Raw genomic sequence first — 20,733 nt, 5'->3', positions numbered from 1 at the left:
CAGACCCAGCCCAGCAGCAAGTTCCCTTTAATTACAGCATCGTGTAGCTATGTTAAACCCCAGATTCTTCACGTTAAGTTTCTGTTCAAGCTGCCGAAGAGGAAGTGTGGACTGGCTAAATTTCTTGGCTTGTACTTCCTGTTACCAACTGCAGCATCCAATTGTGAGTATATGTTTCTGTTTTTAAATATAAATGTTTAAAAATGGTTAAACCTTCTTATATCTAATAAACAAGAAATTTCTTTTGCATGTTCTCCACAAAATGTGGCCAGCAGGCCAGCACCATCAGCTTCACCTGGGAGCTTGTTAGAACAGCAGACTCTCAGGCCTGACCCCAGCTACTGAATTAGAATCTACAAGGTCCCCAGGTGTTTTATGTTCAAATAATAATGAGGGTGGACCACAGTGGCTCAGCAAGCTTAGTTCTTGCCTGCCATGCCTGAGACCCGGATTTGCTTCCTGGTGCCTGCCCGTGCAAAAAATAATAAAAATAATAATAATAATAATAATAATAATGACCAACATAGACAGTGTGTTGGGTGATTTTCTAAGTGCTTCATGTAATTAACACGTTTCCCTACAACCCGGCCCAAGGAGGTGGTGCTATCTTACTCTAATCTACACATGGAGTCCCAAGAGACAGGGAACTACCTGGCAGCATCCTACATGGCTCTGTCCCAACTTCTATCTGGCTCCAGGGCATCTGCACTTCACCTTCTCATTTCAGGCCCTTTGGTACACAAGTACCTGACTCATTAGAGATTCAATACACCTTGAAATGCTATCAGTGGGAAGCATTTAGTAAGCTATGAAATATCATACAAATATTCTAATTATTATTATAATTTTTACCATAGTAATAATAGGATGATGATGATAGTGATGATATTTACTCCAGACTTTCAGCTTTCCAGATCTTTGTGGAAACAGGACTTTGTCATTTTGTCCTTTTGGACATTAGTCCAGAAATGCTGCAGACTCGCTCTGGTACTGTATCATTTCCTATTCTTGTGGTAGAGAAATGATTTCTTGAAGACCTAGATATACTATTCTTTCCCCTAGTTGTTTCCTCTTCCCCACACTTTTCAGGATGAATAGCACATAACCCAAAGGCCCAAGCTTTGCTTTCCTCTTTGTAGTATGACATGAGAATAATTTATTCAAGACCCTTCCTGAGGGTGAGAGGATAGCTTCTGAATGAGCTCAAGCTTTTTTCCCTCTAATCTCAAGTTCATGTAGTCTTTCTTCAAAGAGCAGACAGAGGTTTTGTTAGTAGTGTTTGTGTCAGGGATGAATGGAGACTAAAATGTCCGTGGTCTGAAGTTCTCTTCCCCTGGACATAGGCCCACACTTCTCAAAGTGAATATATAGATTTTTTTCATTTATAAATCTATTAGTAATGCCTGTTTTATTACTGGTCTAGGAAATGGAAAGATCTTAGAATTCTCTCAGTGTTTAATTTATTCTAATGCAGGATTGTATCCATTTTAAATTATTAAAAATATCATGTGCTGTGTAATTGGGACCAAGCTCAAGTTTTGAGACCATTTGTCAACACGTATGTTGCCATCATTGACTCTAGTGGCAGTGAATAGACAAATCTTTGGAAGTTGTTCTACTGGGGACACTCAGGGCCAAAGCAAACCAACCCAAACCCAGACCAAATCAACCCAAACCAAATCCTACTACACATATGTCTGACTTGCTATTTTCTATTGATTATAGCCTGGGTCAGTTTTATATTGCCTTGTAACAAATTGCCATACCCTTAGAAGTTGAAAACAGATTTATAATCTCACAGTTCTGACAGTGGGCTTGGCTAGTTTATCTACTCAGGAGGTCACAAAGCGGATGTCAGTGTAGCTGGGCTACATTCTGATCTGGAGGGCTGAAGAGAAATTTGTTTTCAGGCTTATCCAGGTTGTGGTGAGTGCATTGTAGTTGAAAAACTGAAGGTTATTTTCTTGCTGGCTGTCTTCTGCAGACTGCCCTCAGCTCCTAGAGACTGCCAGGGCCAGGTCATTGGCAGATGGCCCCTTCCATCCCTGCAACAGAGAAACTCTTTCTTATTGAATCCCTCTGATCCTTCAAGCATTTCAACTTGACTTCCCTTTCTGCCACCAGCTGGAGAAAACTTTCTGCTTTTAAGAGCTCATATAATTAGATTGGACCCACTTGGGCAATTTCCCTTTTGATGAACTCAAAACCAACTAATTAATAATTAAGCAACTTGATTAATCACTTAATTAAAGGTAACACGATTATGGACATGGGAGTTCATCATGTTCACAGTCCCAGGGATTAGGGTGAGAAATCCTGGGGCTGTTTTAGATTCTGACCTCCACAGTCCAGGTCCTTCAAGGTGACCAATTAACTTTCACTTAGGTCCAATACAAAATATTGCTGATAGATATTGAAGGTTATCATTATTTTTTTCTCTTTTTCCCTGTTAGGGCATGAGATAGATTTGTCTCTAACTTAGCAAACTTACTTTGGTGGCATTTTACTTCCTTCATAAGCTTGTTCCATGAATTCTCCTTTGAACCATCTTTACTATCCCACTGAACTTCTCAGAGATAAGTTAAATAAAGCTTTGACACATGTCCATTCTATATTTGTACAGTCATGTTTTTAGCTTTTTGAAGATCATACCTTAACAAAGCAATTCAATTTTCCATGACGCCTTGCAGCTTCTGAGACTTTCTATTTCTTCTTTACTCTTTACCATGAACTCCCTTCTGACTGTGATCACCTATGGCTCTGGCTTTTGAACTAAATGGTGTAACAATTCACCATGTATATTATCATGTTCTATAATTGAAAGTTTTCATGGGGACCAACATCTAAAAAAGGAACTCAGTGGAAAGAACTCTGCTAAGAGTGGAGCATCTTTGGAGCAGAAGGTGATGGAAAAGTTGAACAAACAGAAAAAGAAATTACACAAATTATGCAACCACATTTTTAGAATCTTTCTCTCTGGCCTAGCTTGGTGGGGACAGAAACGGTTTATCAGTCAGGGTTCTCCAGAGATAAAGAACCAACAGGAGACATATATATATATATGTATCTTTATATATAAAGATATTTATAAAGATATAATATATAAAGATATTCATTTTAAGGAATTGGCTCACATGATTCTGTGGGATGGAAAGTTCTAAATTTGTAGGGCAGGCAGTGGCCTGGAAAGCACTATGAGATTTAATATTGAAGTCTTCAGTTAGAAAGTCCCAGGGAGACCAGAAGGCTGGAAACTTAAAGGGGAGTAGATGGTGTAGTTTTAAGGCAGAATTCCTACTTTTTCTGGAAGCCTCAGTTCTTTGCTCCTAAGGCCTCCAACAGACTGGATTAGGTTCACCAGCATAATAGAGGATAGTCTTCTTAAAGTCAACTGATTGTAGATGCTAATCACATGCTACAAAATACCTCGGTAGCAAATCTAGGCCAGTGTTTGACCAAATAACTGGACATAATAAGCTAGCTAAGTGGACTTATAAAATTAACCATCACAGAGGGACATAGACTTATGAATTATGTAACTGGAAGCTGTGGACATTTTTCCAGATGCCTCTGACAGCAATCTTTCCTTAACTGCAAAGCCAGGAGAAGAGAACCCAACATCCTACCTTAATGCTCAGCCCCATCTCAGTTCCAGTTAATTACTCTTGCCCTTTGGAATATGATTGATGATGCAGCAACATTCCCTGCCCCCTCCTTGGTGTGGCCTTGTGGTCAATTAGGCCAGAGACCCAGAGTGTGACGGCTGAGTTAGGGTACCTGTGGCCTCTAAGATTGAACTTCCCTGACCCATCCATGAGGGTCCATAAAAGTGCCCCTGGTACCCCAGCAAGCAGAATCCTTTCCAGATCTAATGGGTCTAATGCCTGCTCCATTTATGCTCTTCCTGCTGGGGTGGGTCCTGCTGTAAGTAGGTGGGTGGGTATTCTGCTGATATCAGAATTAGCTTTGCTGCTGAATTCCATGTGTAATACTATATAATAAATTTAATTTCCACTAAGATTGAAGATCACTGAAAAACCTCCATTGGGAGAGTGGCTTTATGTCACATAAATGCTTCTGCCCTATGGGTCCTTGGCCATCTTTCTGTTGTTGATCATGGATCTGTGTTGCCAACTGTTGCTGCTATCACCATGCTGTCTTAGGGGTTGCCACTTTCTCTTCCCCTTTAAACTCTATAGCTCCAATTGCAACATATTACTCTCCCTGGATGCCCCATATCATTGAATAGTTTACACTGAAACATTCACATGCGACTTTTCACAGTCTTGATGTAACCCAAGGGAAAGAATCACAGTGAATTACAAAAACTGGACAATCTGCCCATGAGATATTGTTTACTCACATCAGCTGAGGACCAGGTCCGAGAATAGCTCATGCCTAGCACTGGGTTAGCTTCCTGCCTGGGGTCTTCCCCAAGCCACTTTAGCATGGGATACACAGACCCAGGTACACAAAGAGGAAAATTTACTTATTTCCTAGTCAGTAGGATCTACCTTGTGAGTTTTCCTTTGTTCCTGAGGATGTTCCTTTCCCCAGACCATCAATCCCACCTCACTTTGTAACCCAATGGAGGTACATCAGATGACAGGCAGGATATAAAGTGAAAATGGGGAGGAGCCAAAACTGTCCTGGGAGGCTGAAGGGTTAAGTCATCCAGGAAGACCTACTAATTACATTAAGCATAGTGTGTTAGATCATCGACATGCAAGACATGAACTAATATGCAAACCTCTCCAATTTGCTTTTACTCCTTCTTTGCTGCTCAGAGAAAGGAAGGCAAACCTGTCCCCTCAGCTCCCAAGAGGATTTAAAGATTGAGGCCTATCTTCCCTGAAGGGAGGTAAGTGATTTGCTGTTTGCTAAGGATTCTATTTAAGGAGCATCAAAGCCTGTCACAAGCTGTGATAGAGGGTTCTCAGCACAGGGACGGGAGACACCAGTCTGTCTCCATAAGGAGTGATGGCAGTCCGTGCCATGTATCCCCAACAGCAAGGGAAGTTCTGGGATGGGAAGAGGTCTGGGGAGATCCAGAACCCAGGCCTGCTGTTCCTGCAAGCTGGGCTGGTCCCACTGCATGTGAGGCTGACTCTTTGGATGTTGCAGGACAATCCATTGGCCGCTTGTGTGCAGAGGTGAGGAGTGGGCATAGGTAGGCCCTCAAGATTACTAAGGTTGAATTCACTTCCTGTCTGACAAGATTTGGACTTCATATCCTTTCATACTTATTTATAGAAAAAATGAATGATTTCAGGGCTGACTTCATGGACACATGATTTGTGCAGTCACATGGGACTCCATGCTTTTCTAGAAGCACACTGTCTGGGTTTAGTGCTCTGCTGTCACTGTCTTGAAATTCTTAATTTTTGAACAAGGGGCCAGCATTTTCACTTTGCACTGGTACCACAGATTCTGTAGTCCTGCTGATGGGCTATTTCTCAGCTGAGTCTGTGCTTTGGGATGAAGTCTTGCCACACAGTCACTATTCACTGACCTCTACTGTGGATACGAGGCTCTAGCACTTTGCTATGAAGGTCTTATTGATAACCCTTGCAATTCTGTGAGGGAGGCACTTTCCACCCTGATTCCAGAGTCTATTCTGGAGTTTGGTCAGGCAGCTCCACAGGGAAGAGGATATTCAGAGGACCATGACTGTGACACTCCATGATGCTTTCTAGCATCAAGACTTATGCCAACGGGTCCTCACACATGTTATATTTGTTCATGGCAGGCTGTCACTGGAGCTTCTAGCAGCCAAGTGCACAGGCTACCTGAGTCAGCCATCCTCCACAGATATCCCTTCCCTCTACCATCTGCCCATCAGTGGAGGCAGGGGACATGTCCACAACTCATCTCCTTCTCCAGATACCTGGCTCTACTCTGGCTTTGTGGGAGCAGCCTTGGAAGAACTAGTGAGCTCAAAATCCACCTCAGTCCAGAACCTGGGCAGTGTACAGCCACTGTCAGGGCCTCGCAAAGAAAGGCATCCATCCTTCAAGCATCGGATGCTTTCCTGGCAGTTGCTGAAGAGGGTCTTCCTCACTCCTGCTCACAGTTCTTTCCTCAGTTCAAGGAATCTCCAAACCACCTTGTTGGGAAGGAGGCTTAACATATGTATTAATTTGACTAAACACCAAACCAAGTGTTCTAGTTTGCTAGCTGCCAGAATGCAACAAACCAGAGATGGATTGGCTTTTAATGAAAGGGGATTTATTTTGTTAGTTCTTCAGAGGAAAGGCAGCTAACTTTCACCTGAGGTTCTTTCTTACGTGGGACGGCTCAGGGTAATCTGCTGGCCTTCTCTCCAGGTCTCTGGGTTCCAACAGCTTTCCCTGGGGTGATTCCTTTCTGCATCTCCAAAGGCCTGGGCTGAGCTGCGAGTGCTGAGATGAGGTATGCTAAGCTGCTTGAGCTGTGCTACGTTGCACTCTCTCATCTAAGCACCAGCCAATTAAGTCAAACGTCATTCATTGCAGCAGGCACACCTCCTAGCCAACTGCAGATGTAATCAGGAACAGATGAGGTTGACATGTCATCAGCTCATGTCCACAGTAATATAACTAGGCATCTTCACCTGGCCAAGTTGACAACTGAATCTTACTACCACACCAAGTATCTTAGTTTGCCAGTGCTGCTATGACAAATACCACACAATGGTTTGGCTTAAATGACAGCTTATTGGCTCATGGTTTCAGAGGTTAGAAATCCAAAATGAAGGTATTGGTAAGGCAATAGTTTCCTCCCAAGGTCTCCAGCATACTGGCAGTGGCTTGCCACAATCCTTCGTATTCCTTGGTTTGCATCTCAGCCTCCCATTCCATGATGCATGCTCTCTCACTCTTTCTCGTGTATGCTTTTCTGGTTTCCACTGACTTTCTGCTTCTTACTATAAATCAATTTGCATAGAACTTCCATAAATTTGGAAATTGGCTTTTCCAATTGTGAAAAGTAGGCTGTTGGAATTTTTTTTTTTTTAATTCCACAAACTAGAATTTATGCACTCCCTTGTTCCTTGTGTCATTTTATTTTATTTTTTACATGGGCAGGCACCGGGAATCGAACCCGGGTCCTCTGGCATGGCAGGCAAGCATTCTTGCCTGCCGAGCCACCGTGGCCCAGGCTGTTGGAATTTTGATTGCTATTGCATTGAATCTATAAATCAAATTGCCATAGAAGTGGTCTTCCCTGACTGATTGTGTCTAAAATTCTTCTTCATATAAAGGTCTAGAGTAATGTGGATTATGGCCCAGACTGATTCAGTTGGACCAAAGTTTAACTAAAAATGACATCTTTCAAAGGTCCCTTTTACATGAGTCTATACCCACAAGAAGCCAGATTAAGAATGAGAACATGATTTTTTGGGGATATATAACTCCACCCATCACACTAAGTGTTATGAGTTGAATTGTATCACTCCCTAAAGATGTATTCAAATTCCAACCTCTGGCCCACTGAATGTGGCCTTATTTGGAAATAGAGTCTGTGAAGATGTCATTGGTTAGAATGAAAGCATACTAGGAAAATCTGGCCCTAATGCAATACAATTGGTGTCCTTATAAAAAAGGAGAGAATTGGAATGGAAAGACAGACAGAGGAAAGAAAGCCATGAATTGCCAGTAAATTACAAGGAGCCAGGTAAGAGAAATGGAACAGATTGTTCCCTGAAGGCTTCAGAGGGAGCACGACTCGCTGATTTCAGACATTTGGTCTCCAGAAAACATATTTCTGTTATTTTAAGTGTGCCAGTTTGTGGTATTTTGTTAAGGCATCTTTAGGGACTGAAGACATCAATGATGGCAATTGCTACACTGATGCCTGTGGGAGGGCACACTACCCCAGCCCACAGCCAGAAACTGACCTGGAAGGCCAGCACCCTCTTGTGTGTCTCTGGCTGTCTCTGTAAACATGTTTCTATACAATGTGACACAAAACAGGAGGCAATAAACCTCTTGACATCAACTACGTATAGACAGAAGGCGATAAATCACCTGAAAATTCCTCAAGTGAAACAGAGTCCTGATCAGAACTTCGCCTTACCTGAATTAATTATTAAAATATAAAGAGAAGTTCCTTTGACATACTTGATAGGGAAAGAAATGAAAGAATTTATTTACCTTCACTGACAGAAAGAACAACTTATTTTAAAACAAAATTAATTTCTGGATAGCTATATCAAGAAAAAAATATATGATGTGATTTGAGTTAATTTTTGTGTATGGTGTGAGATAGAGGTCTTTTTTTCATTCTTTTGCAAATGGATATCCAGTTCTCCAAGAAGATTTGTTGAAGAGACTGCTCTGTCCCAGTTGGGTGAACTTGGCAGCCTTGTCAAAATCAAGTGATAGAAAAAAAATCAATTGATGATGGATGGAACAGTCTATTTCTGAACTCTCAGTTCAATTCCATCAGTCAACATGTCTATTTTCATGTCAATATCTTGCTATTATTTTTATCACCGTAGCTCTGTAATATGCTTTAAAGTCAGGAAATGAGTCCTCCAGCTTCATTTTCCTTTTCAAAATGTTTTTGGTTATTCAGAACCCTTTATTCTTCCAAATAAATTTGAAAATTGGCTTTTCCAATTGTGAAAAGTAGGAATTTTGGTTGCTATTGCATTGAATCTATGAATCAATTTGTGTAGACTTGACCAATCCATGAATACAGAATGACCTTCCGTTTATTTAGGTCTTCTTTGATTTCTTTTAGTAATGCCTTGCAGTTTTCTGAACACAGAACCTTTATATCTCTGATTAAGTTTATTCCTAGGTATTTGATTCTATTAGTTGCAACTGTTAATTAATTTTTACCCCTGATTTCCTCCTCAAATTATTCATTACCACTGAATAGAAACACTACTGTCTTTTTTCATGCTAATCTTGTATCCCCCAACTTTGTTGAACTCGTTTACTAGGTCAAGTAGTTTGGGCTGAGGGGGTTACTCATGCTCTCTAACCCAGCTTCTCTTTCTCTTTGTCCCACTCTTCCCTGGGTGTTGTAGAGCACTTGCCCCAATCTCCAGGCCCCTGGATCTGTTGTTGCAAACAGTTTCTGCCTCACCATTAGTTGTTTTTCTGGAAGAGAAGTGAGTGCAGCCTCTCCTTAATCAGAAATCTTGGATCTCTCTCTTTCATTAAATCACAATTTTTTTTGGCATCTATTTCTTTAAGAAAATAAAAGCTCAGATAAAGCAATATGATATTAAAACTATTCTTTTGTTTAAGTTAACTCACCTCTGCTAGTATTTACTGCACCTTTACCATCTGCAGATGCAATCCTCCCTTAAGAATTTACCTTCTATTAAGGGGTGGAGCCAGTACACAGATAATAATAGTACAGACTAGTTAAAAGTAGAAGGGACCACTGACAAGTGAGGGATGTCAGGAGTCCCTGAAGGAGTGCTATTGAAAGAGCACTCCCTTTGGAAGGGCAGGCAAAGGGAGAAGGGTTCCTCCAGGCTGAAGCAGCAGTCCGGGAAAAGAATCAAAGGGCTGGAGGCCTGTGGGTCTCGAGCATGAAGCTAGAACTCAGGGTAGGTGAAGGAACTGGTGGAAAGCAGGGCTGATTGAGGTTATATAGAGGGGATTCTATGATGTAAAATAAGGTGATGAGATTTTGTCCTATGCCCAGAAGGTACCTACCGATAGCTTTTGGGTAGGGGAGTATAATGATTGGAAGAAAATGTTAGATAGGTTATAGGGGAAAGATTGTCAGAGGGAGACTCTGCAGGAGGCTGGGAAGGCTGGAGAGGCACAGAGGCCTTGGCAATGCCCAGGACCCTGGGGAAAACTCTAGTTTTCTATTTGTCTAGGGAAAGAGGAGAACTAAATGGGATGCTGAGGCTTTCTTCTTAAGTATGGAAGAAGAATAATGGAATTATGAATAGAAAAGTCAGTAGGGAGAACAGATATAAGAGCAGTTAATAATGTAAATACAAACAATGTTACTGAAAATAAAGACTGGCATATCTGCATATCCAAGCATTTTGATTCCAGAAATCCTGAGATGTTGGATGTACTAGATCTGGTCCCTCTGCTGGATTGTGTTGGAAGGAAAAGCCTGGGTTGCTACCAGTAGTAGCTTGGAGCTACATTTCCCAGAAAAACATCATTTAAACCTAATCCATTCTTGTGGATGTGAACCCTTGTAAATAGGACTTTTTGTCGAGCTTAGTTCAATTAATGTGTAGCCCAACATATTCAAGATGAGTCTCATCCTTTTACTGCAGGTCTTATAGGGAAGGTCATAGAGACAGAAAAAAAAGAACAGAAGATACATCCAGAAGCTAAAAGTCAATGGAACCCAGAAGAGAAAGGATAAGACCAGAAAGGCCACCATGTGCATTGCTATGTAAGGAATGAAGGATGCCACAGTGATCTGGGAGAAAACGTCACCTTGATGATGCCTTGCTTTTGGACTTCTCCTAGCCTCAAAACCACAAACCAATAAATTCCCATTATTTAAGTCAATCCATTGCATGGTATTTTCTTTAGTAGCTAGGAAACTGAAACACTGCCCAAGTTTGACAATATGGTTCCTTCTTCATAGGTGCTTTGCACACCTTGACCTCCAGGACACTGAACCTTGCTGGGTCTCCCTGTCTGCTTCTGATCATGTCCTCTCTGTGCCCTTTGCCATCTTTCTTAGCCACCTCCGAGGTATGTACTTTCTATTCAGCTGCTTAGTCTAAACTCTTTTCCTGGGAGAGTTCATTCACTTTCAGTATTTCAATTATTGCTGACATAGCAACGATGTCCAAATAGATATTTTTGGCTTATACCTTTCCATTCTGCTTCATACTGAAGAATTCCACAATCTGCTACATATCTTCACCTGTCTGTCCTTGACTTCTTTCTCTCTCCCTCCTACCTTCACTTTCAGTCAGCCTCAAACATTTCTCAGGTGACACCCCTCACTTACCTGATCCAGGCCTATAGCAGTGTCTCAGCCCCAGCCTCAGGTACGTCTGATGGGGAAAGGATAAGTCCACAGAATGTTATTTGAAGGGGTGCGCTGCCCAGTGAAGCAAGGGAACATTCAAAATTTAAGTGACATTCATTCAAATAGTAAGTATAAAAATTAAGTTAAAAGCAAAACATGTTAGAATAGAGGGATTAAAAGACAAAAGAATCAGCTGTTTAATATTTCACATCTAAACATGAGTGTTTTGCTAACTTCTCATTAAGATATATTTCAGGGCAGGCCACAGTGGGTCAGCAGTTAAGAGTGCTTGCCTGCCATGCCCAAGGACTCGGGTTCGATTCCCGGTGCCTGCCCATGTTAAAAAAAAAAAAAAAAAGTTATATTTCAGGAATATTTCACAAGTGACACCATTGAAAAAATGACATAGAATATAATTCTTTGGAAATACAGAGTAAATCTGTGGCAAAGATACCAAAGTACCACTTCCCATTGACACACAAATTCATTGTATTCCAGACCTGGCAAAGGAAATGGGGAAGCCACTCACAAGAAAAATATAGCCAGTAAAGTGCTATTGATTACATCTTGATGAATGCATTAAAAATGCTAATAGGCAGTGGTTTGGGTATATGTACAACTTGAGCATATGGTTGTATGAAGGAAGATTTTGCTTTTCAGCTTCATTACTAATGAACATAGCAAGCTTTGAACTGTATGAAACTATGGCAGACTGCATAATTAACAAGCATAGTTTTGTGTTTTTTAGTTTTGCACAAAAAAAGGAATATGTTCTGATTGTGAAGCTGCTGTTATAGGAAAACATTCTTGTGCAGATAACCAGGTTAAGTAAATCAATGTATTATTTCCTTCATCAAGAAAATTTTGCTCCCTGCCCCTCAAAAATGTCAGCTGACTTAAGCTGTGTATTTAAACACAGGTAGATTATTAGAAAAATGGACCCAATTCTCTACCCATTCCCTACTCCATACCCTTTGCAGCTTCTCCCAGCAAGAGATAAAGTTCATTTCCCATCTACATCAATCTGGTTTTATCTTTTAATGTGTTTGGGCTGACAGAATGCACTGGAAGGGAAAGTATGTCCATTATGAGTCCATTTAGACCCCTGGCTCTACTTTGTGAACAAGTCTGGATTTGTCTGTCTAATGAGGAGAGCCGTGCTTCTCTCTCAGCCCCACTGTACCAACAACTGCCCACTACCAGAATTGTGAGAACTCCTGGACCAACCAACTATTGGTAGCTGCACAGAAAGGCTAAGTCAAGCTGGACTGAGTTTGGCCCAGAATGGCAAAAATGATCAGTTGACCTAAGATTTGAGAGTAATCATCAGGAGTTGGTCTAAGCCCTTAAATTTTGAGGTAATGTAGTAAAACCTGTGTTTATAAAATGGTAATATGAAAGTGATGTGTGCTGATGTGTGCTGATCATTGGGGAAAGAAGTCCTGTTAAGGAAGTAAAACTACAGAACAAACCTTAGCGTTTCTTCAAGATAAGAAATCGATTGGTCCCACCTTCTCCATGATGTGCATTGGAGAGCTAAATTTGCTTCCTTGTCAGTTATCTTCAGTATCTCCATTGATTGTAATATTTCTGTGAAAGGAAAGAATGCAACACATATTTCAATGACAGATAAGACTGAAGGGCAGAAGGAAAAGTTAAAAGCACGGAAGAACAATTTCTATTTACTGTTATAACATGCTATATATTTTAATAATAATTATAAAGGAAGTATGCGATATTTATGGTGTTTTTCATTTGGAAAATGTTGTGCCATATAGCCCTTACAAATTTGATTTTTCCATCAAATTCCCATCAAAGGAAGAACCAAAGTATAGGAAATACATGGATAGAAAATACATGGAAAATATAAGAATCGAGAATCCATTTATTTCAACAAATGGTGTTTAAACTTAATTCTAATTTTAGAGGATAAATTGTCAGGAATATTTACTGATAAAGAATTGAAGATGATTTTTAAATAATAACCTAATTTGTTTCCTGTTGATGAAAGTTAAAATGATTATCCTGAACATGCTGAAATTGTATATCTCTGTGAGACTGTTTTCTCTATTATGAGCATTATTCAAACAAAACATAAAAACAGTTTAAATATCCACTGTCTTTTGCAAGAAGCATCGTCATCGATTCAACCTAGTTTAATAATCTAACAAACAAGAAGCAAGCTATTTGTCACATTAAAAGCCTCAAATATTTATATAAACAATATTCAAAGTATGCATTTAGATGTTTCGTATGGGGAGAAGCCATTGCATTCATAACTTTTTGTCAAGCAACAATTGCAGAATACCAAACAGTTCTGTGTATGATAGCAATTTTTCTACAGGAACCACCTATACACACTCTCAATAATCAACACAATGAGTTTCTGTAAGCTTTCTCCTATGTTCTGTTTGTTCTGATTATATTGCATTACATTAAATTATGTAAAATGCAAATTTATATCTGCTTCAATTTGATAAGAAATGTTTGGGTTTATGTATTTTATATCTTTGTGGTTTTATTCAATTTTCTACTAATTTATTTTAATTGTATTTTTGTACTATTGCATTTTACAAAAGTACCTTTCTGCATGGATTGGAATAAGAAAAAAATTACCACCTATAGACAGACTACAGAACACCCATTTTTAAACAATTTGATTTTTGATTTAGCTTATTTGTGAATAAGTAATTCATTCATAGCCTTAAAGATTCCAAAATATATAAAATGTATGGTGAAAAAAGTCTGTCTCCCATTCCTGTCCCTGACCTGCTATTGTCCCATACTGCTTACGGACTCACAGGTAACCATTATTATCAATGTCTCTTCTGTATCATTCCAGAATGTCTTTACACATATACCAAAAAACGCAGACAAACATTAATTTTTTCCTTTATTTACTCATGTTGTGCCATACTATAGCCAGAGGCATGTATATATATTGCTTTCTCTCACTTAGCATTCTATTTTGGAGTTTTGTAAGGGCCTTTTGGATTCTGGTTATCACAGTGCTTCATTAGTACAGACAAGGGGCTATCATAAGGTCCTCATTCTCTTAGGTACACACTAGAGTGAACCATACTGATTCACCACACTCCCAAGGTCTGAGATTCCCCTGAACCATAATGGCAGAAAGTGTTGGGAGTCTTTTTAGTCAAGCTCTGTCCAACTCCAGGGCACAATAATGATCACCAAGTTATCAGACTGTAATCCCTGGAGCCTGTAACTGTTACCTTATTTGGAAGAAGGATATTTGCAGGTGTTAAATTAAGGATCCTAAGAGGGATAGATTATCCTGGATATTCAGGTGGGACCTAAATGTAATTACATATATCCTTAAATGAGGGAGAAGGAGGGTGATTTAACTAGAGACCATAGTGGTAGAAATTGGGGTGATGCAACTATGAGCCAAGGATGATTGGTAGGCACCAGAAGCTAGAAGACGAAAGGAAGAGTTCTCTTATGTAGCCCCTCAAGGGAACATGGTCCTGCTGGCACCTTGTTTCTCAAACCACTGATGCTAATTTTGGACTTTCTGTCCTCCAGAACTATGAGAAAGTGTATTTCTCTTGCTTTAAGCCACCTGGTTTGTGATAACTTGTTATAGCAGCCATAGGAAGCCAATAGCCGTATGCCTACCTGGGTCTAGTTTCACCCTGTGCTCTCTGCTCTGCTGGGACAGGCAGGGTGCTCCATGCCAGCTGACATCTTCAACAGTCACTGGCCGTAATATGAAGCCCACTGGCTAGCATGTCTATAAATATTACAGGGGGATGTACAAGGGTTCTTTTGCTTACAATCCCTCCTCATCTCTCATGCCTTGTTGGGATTGAATCATATTCCCAACAAAAGGCATGTTCATGTCCCAACCCCTGGTTCTATGGGTGTGAACCCATTTGTAAATAGAAGCTTTGAAGATTTTTAATTAAGGTGTGCCCAAACTGATTGAGGGTGGATCTTCATCCCATATGGTTGAAATCCGTATAAGCAAAGAAAATTTAACATGGCAAGAGAAGCCACAGGGGAAGCCAGAAGCTGAAAGTCAAGTGCATGCAGAAAAAAAGAGAAGACATTGTCATGTGCATTGCCATGTGACAGGAAAACCAGGAACTCCTCTCCTTCTTGCCCCCCAAATTGTCATCCAACCAGAAGATACCAACCTTGGAAGGAAGCAAGCCTTCTAGCCTCTAAAGTTATGAGTCAATACATTCCTGTTAAGCCAACCCATTGTATGGTATTTGTTTCAGCAGCTGGGCAAAATAAAACAAGCCTATTATACGTGCCTCTAAGATTCTCCCTCTCTGCCTGTTGTAAGTGCTTAGGAAGGTAGTTCCTTTTAAGCCTCTCTTTGTATCTCCAATTGGCAGACCTGTAGCCCTACATCACTGAGCAAGCTGCTAAAAGGTATCTGTGCAGAGGGTGGCTCAGGCATTCCATTCACACTCTAAGGTTCAGTGAAACCATTTTGGGTAATCTAAAAAATGCCAAAATGGAAAATGGATGATGATAACAAATGCATCCTTTCTTTTCTTTTAAAGCTATAGCCCTTGATTTTGTGATTCCTCCAGATTGTTAACCTGACTGCATGGATTCTGCTTTTAAATATTTATTAAATTCAAAAATTAAATAGCAACTCTGAGTATGCCAACCATCTAGAAGGAGCACACACGGAAGCTTCTCTCCTTTTTGTGGTTTTTAGTGCGGGGAGGTGGCCATGTACTTTGGTGTCTCACCTCATAGGGCCGTTGGAGAGGTTTCTAATACACTCAGGCTATCAGCATTGCCACAGTCGAAGGTTTGGCTGTATTTGGTGGGCATTACCTTTCACTCTCTAATCCCTTTTTTAGCTTCTACTAAGCCAGCGATTTGAAAGATGATTTCTGTGTTCCAGTTATTTCCTCCTCAATTAAAAGAGATTTTGAAGTCTACCCAGAGACAGTGACACAACAGCCCTTCTGTGGATTTCTCAGAGGAGGCCAGTGAATTGGAAATGCAGATAGTCAAAAGATCTCGTCCAGAGTGGCAACTGTGGCACTGGGCAGAAGTATTGGCTGTATTTGACTGATACTTATTTGAGAGCCATAGAGGATTTTACAAGTAATGTCCACTTTCAGGGTTATAGAATGAATATGTCTATTGTAAAAAAGTTTGGAAATTTGAACTGTAGGAAATAAACTTCAGGCACAATCATTTCACTCAGTATTAATCATTATGATTTGCTTTCCATCTTTTATATATAACTCTGTACTTTTTTTTTTACAAATTGGGATCATAATTTCTCTAACTTTGCATCTTATAAAGTTATAACTAAAATATCTTAAAATTAAGAGAAAGGAACTTTTTTATGCTCTGATTTAAAGCCAGAATTACCTTTTAAGGAACATTTTTATTTCTAAAAGATTTCAGTGGAATTTGGTCTCCTTAAGGTGGACAGATGGGATAAAATGATTGGGAATGTGGGTTAACTCCTCCAGCATTAATGAAGCTGGTCCTTTGTTGTTCCCTCTCTTTGTGCATCTTTTATTTTTGTCTTTTTTTTAATGCAATTGTATTAAGATATTCACACACCATATAGTTCAGCCAAAGTATATGATCAGTGGTTCACAGTATCATTCTTTGTGCATCTGTTAAGCAGCCATGTCCTTTTCTCCCAGACTTTTGGGAATTGTGGATATTGTCAGTGGTACTGACTGGGAATCATCTTTCTGTCTTGCCGATTCCCCAGTGGAGGCCAATCAGAAAGCAAAGGCCTTGAACCAACTTTCAATTCCTTACCTTTGTGGCCTTGATAGTTTGAAAAAAAATCATGAAATGGTATTTAGATGTCAGCTTCACAATTGTTGAGGTTTGAGTGAAAGATCTAGAATGTACTCACCAGTTCTACATAATTCACACAGTGGTTACTTTAAAAATGAGGAAAATACAGTAGAAGTTCGTTGCTATAAACCTAACTGGTAATTTGGTTGAGTAATTTAAAAAATTTGTTAAAGTAGAGAATTTTAAAAAATAATAGGAATATTACATATCATAACTGAAAACACACAGATGTCTATATGTTCATTTACCACTTTTGTGTTGTTTGGTTGATTGTTTCCTCTGTGCATGGATCTACTGATTGAAATACAGCAGCTTTAGCTTATAATCATAAGAAGAACTAACATTATATAGTAGGACTGTCAGATTTAGCAAATAAAAATGCAGGTTGCCCAGTTAGTTTGAATTTCAGGTAAACAACAAATAAAAATTTAGTATAAGTATATTTCACATACAGCATTTGTACACCCTCCAAAAAAATGTTTATCTGAAATTTAAGTTTAACTGGGCATCCTGTATTTTATTCTGGAAATTCTGTTACGTTGTCTAAATCCCAACTGTAATTCATGATTTCTTCGAATTTCCAGTTTTCATTTCATTATTGTAACTCCTGCTGGCAATTCTGGCATAAACAAAACACATTGCCCAGAACATGCAATGTGTGCTGACTGGCCCATGGTACACATGCTCATTGATGTATCTACACTCAAATGAAAAATAGGGTCTAAAATGAGGAAGGGGTAGAATTCGTGAGAAGAAAGAGGAGATTGGTTCATGTAATAGATTAGAATCAAACAGAGACTCTGCAAAGGAACAATCAGTTTTTTTTTCCTTATCAGGCCAAAATTCACATACACACGCACAACACACACACACAGACGCACACACACTCCTCCCATATTGCTTCATGTGTCCTTCAAAGTTATATCTAATTCTATCCTCTCTTTCAAAAGATCTTTAGTTTTGTATATTTAATATATAGGAGCACATTCCTCTTCATAGTGATATGTGTGAGGAAGGGAAGATGTTTTTATTGAACTTGTTATGGGCTCCTTTCAAGATGAAAACATTTCATTTGTGTGGATATGCACAGGTAGGCTGATGTGGGTATGAGGTGGAGACCCTGATTCAAGTCCCTGACTTTTCAGATTTGTGGCTGAGAGTTATAAGACTCTCAACTTGGAGAGGCAGGTGTATTGTCCACACATATTGCAGATTCCTTGGAGAACTTTAAAATATATAGATGTAGATGTAGATATAAATACATAAATTTCATGGATATATGCATGTAATGCATAGACTTCTTTCTCTTTGCTTAGAACATACAAAGACTTGTACTGCGAATAAGAACCCTAGTTTTCATTCTTAAATTGCAATTGCTCTGCAAAAAAATAATTCTAGTTTTCTTGAAAATATTGTACCCCTTCTCTGAGGCCAAACCACTGGTAAAACAAAACAAACAAACAAACGAAAAAGCTATGTATTTATTTTGTCTTTAGCTGTATATTTTAGCTATAGGTTCTAGAACCTTAAATCCGGAACCTACTGACTGAAGGAGAGGCTGGGTCCATGAGAAAGTACCCTAAGATGCAAGGACAGACATATACTAGTGATATCCCCAGTCCTTTCCCCAAAGGGACCTATGGCCATTTACTAAGGCAGTCATCCATGTGGGAAGGGGCATAACTAAGTCACGCCTACTCCCTAGGGCAGTATGAACCAGTGACAAAGTCTTGGCCCTCTTTCTTTTGTTTTTTGTTTTTTGTTTTTTTTTTACATGGGCAGGCACCGGGAATGGAACCCGGGTCCTTGGGCTTGGCAGGCAAGCATTCTTACCTGCTGAGGCACCGTGGCCCGCCCTTGGCCCTCTTTCTTGAGGAGGAGCAATGATGAAGGACTAGCCCAGCTTGCATGTGCCGTGTAGGATGGGCTAAGGCGTCAAAGTGCAATTCCTTCCTCTGCCCAAGCCTGCTTCCCTTCCCTCACAGGTGTTTTCTTTGAGAGCATTCTCAATAAATAAATAAATCTACTGCACACAGTTCTGAGAGTCTGTTTCACAGAGTACCCAGCCCCAAGGACCACATGCTTATCTATGTATCAATTAAATGACTTTCACTTAGACCAATTAAAATTGCAGGTGTAGATAATTTCATCAAGAACTCATAATTGTGAATGAAATTGATTGAAGATTTTTTTCTTATCAGGCTGTTGAATCAGACAGTTGCTACGGGGTCAATTGAAGCATTTAGGTAGATTTTACCAAACACCCTATCTTACAATCAGAGGTGCTTAGCAGAACCTGCAAAGCATTCTTTGCTTTGTGATCTATATCTACTATCATTTTGCCCACTCTATCAAAGGGGAATTTGGGCATAAATAGAGTGAGGGGAGGGAAAAGTCTTCCCTTCTCTCCTCACATGTGGACAGACAGTTCACTGCTACTTGAATTAAACATCTGTCCACTGTGGGTAAAGATGCACCACGTTTCCATTCAATAAGCTTCTCTGGGCTGGAAGAATGGAGTGGGACTGTGGTCTTGGTTGTGGGGATATGTTGTATTTTTCCAAGATGATGTTCTGGGGTGCTAGTGCTAAAAATTTTCCTTAGGTAGCCTAAACCACCTCCAAGCTTTTCCACCTGCTTAGATGCATACACTTCTCCCCTGTGTGTTAAATTTCTGCTGAATGTCTAAAAGTGGCTATCCCATGGATATTCAAAACCTAAGATATTCCAAAATAACTGCATTCCCTTAGGACCCGATTCCAAACTCTTCTTCTTGTATTCCCTACTTTGCTTGGACATACCTACACTCATCTCCCCAAGTCAGAAACCTGGGAATTATTCCTGACCTCATCCTCTCCCCATCCTTCTGATGATGTCCATCCAACCTATCACCAAGTCCTATCAGTTTCCCTCCCAAATACCTTTTCTTCTCTGATCTTATTGTGTCTTTCAGGGCCTCATTTTCTCATGTGTGGACCACTGAGGGAGTCTTTAATTTGTTCAATATATTTTCCTCTAGGAGCTCTCTTCTAATCCTTCTGTTTCTCCTTTGCCAAGGTGAACTTTCTGGAAAACAGATCTGATTATGTCTTCCCTTGGTTTGACGTTGAGTCCTGACATAGTCCCTCATGGCTGACTACTCACCTGGATGATTCATGGAGGCTGGAGAAGATCTTTCAATCTATTTTAGATACTTGGCTAAAAGAAAAATGTCCTTGGCTTGGGAGAGCTTAGAAATTATTGTGATGTAATACTGACTACATGTATTTCCCCATAATCTCTGAAAATTCATGAATAGCTGTACTTAGCCTATTTGCAAACTGATCAGTTCTCCTCTGATCTCATCAGTGAACACTAATTTACTAATATTTCAATATCAGGCATAGCATGGAATCACAGAGTTCAGTGGGACCTTTAGCACTTATTCACTGCATTACTTAAGTCAAAATGTGACTATGCCCTAAACAGATTAGATTCTATTTTTCTTGAAGAATAGAATTATTTTGCTTTAAGGATATTTGACTATTTCTAAATTCACTCTTGTGATATTTTGAACCTCTGTGTGTGTGTGTGTGTGTGTGTGTGTTTGAAAGTGAGAATGTCAGAATATTTTTCTCTGTAGAACAAAGGAGTGAGTACTTGTGGACCTTGACAGAGCCCTGTCTCAGACTTGTCTTGTTTCCTATCACTTGTGAACACTGAAATTACTGGTGAGTCATAGAACCTGGCAGAATAGGATGCTTTGTAATAGTCCCAGAGAATAGATGCTGATCTTCACAAAGACGTTTATTTCAAAGGCTTAAGCAAGATTTCTTAAAGAACTGAAAGGTAGGATGACAAGAATGTGCGAAATGAAACTTTTTAAAAACAGGAGTATCATGTTCCTTGTACCTACATTTTCTAATTGAGATGCCAGTCATTATAAATCTGTGTAATCACTTTATTTTGGAGGTGCATATA

The 20,733-nt window shown here is 39.8% G+C and overlaps 1 long non-coding RNA gene and 1 pseudogene across 3 annotated transcripts in view; one reads left to right on the top strand and one right to left on the bottom strand.

Annotated features, from left to right (window-relative positions):
* Nucleotides 1–10,461, top strand: part of LOC143651611 (adapter molecule crk-like) — a 66,445-nt pseudogene extending 55,984 nt beyond the window's left edge. Inside the window, exons 4-5 of the transcript XR_013160069.1 lie at nucleotides 4,788–4,861; nucleotides 10,244–10,461. The product of XR_013160069.1 is annotated as an adapter molecule crk-like (transcript). The remainder of the gene's footprint in view (nucleotides 1–4,787; nucleotides 4,862–10,243) is intronic.
* LOC143651612 (uncharacterized) lies at nucleotides 1,781–19,998 on the bottom strand. 2 transcript variants are annotated; one of them, XR_013160070.1, is made up of 4 exons: nucleotides 19,918–19,998; nucleotides 12,429–12,546; nucleotides 10,936–10,981; nucleotides 1,781–2,045 (listed from the first exon to the last, which is right to left on the bottom strand). It is a non-coding gene; the product is annotated as an uncharacterized LOC143651612 (long non-coding RNA). The 2 variants fall into 2 exon arrangements; XR_013160071.1 differs by having other exon boundaries at nucleotides 10,936–11,028; nucleotides 12,468–12,546.
* Between the last annotated feature and the right edge of the window lie 735 nt (nucleotides 19,999–20,733).

The sequence above is a fragment of the Tamandua tetradactyla genome, chromosome 12 (assembly GCF_023851605.1).
Source record: "Tamandua tetradactyla isolate mTamTet1 chromosome 12, mTamTet1.pri, whole genome shotgun sequence".
NCBI lineage: Eukaryota > Metazoa > Chordata > Mammalia > Pilosa > Myrmecophagidae > Tamandua > Tamandua tetradactyla.
The sequence above is the reverse complement of the archived record's forward strand: the minus strand, read 5'-3'. Positions and strand labels throughout refer to the sequence as shown.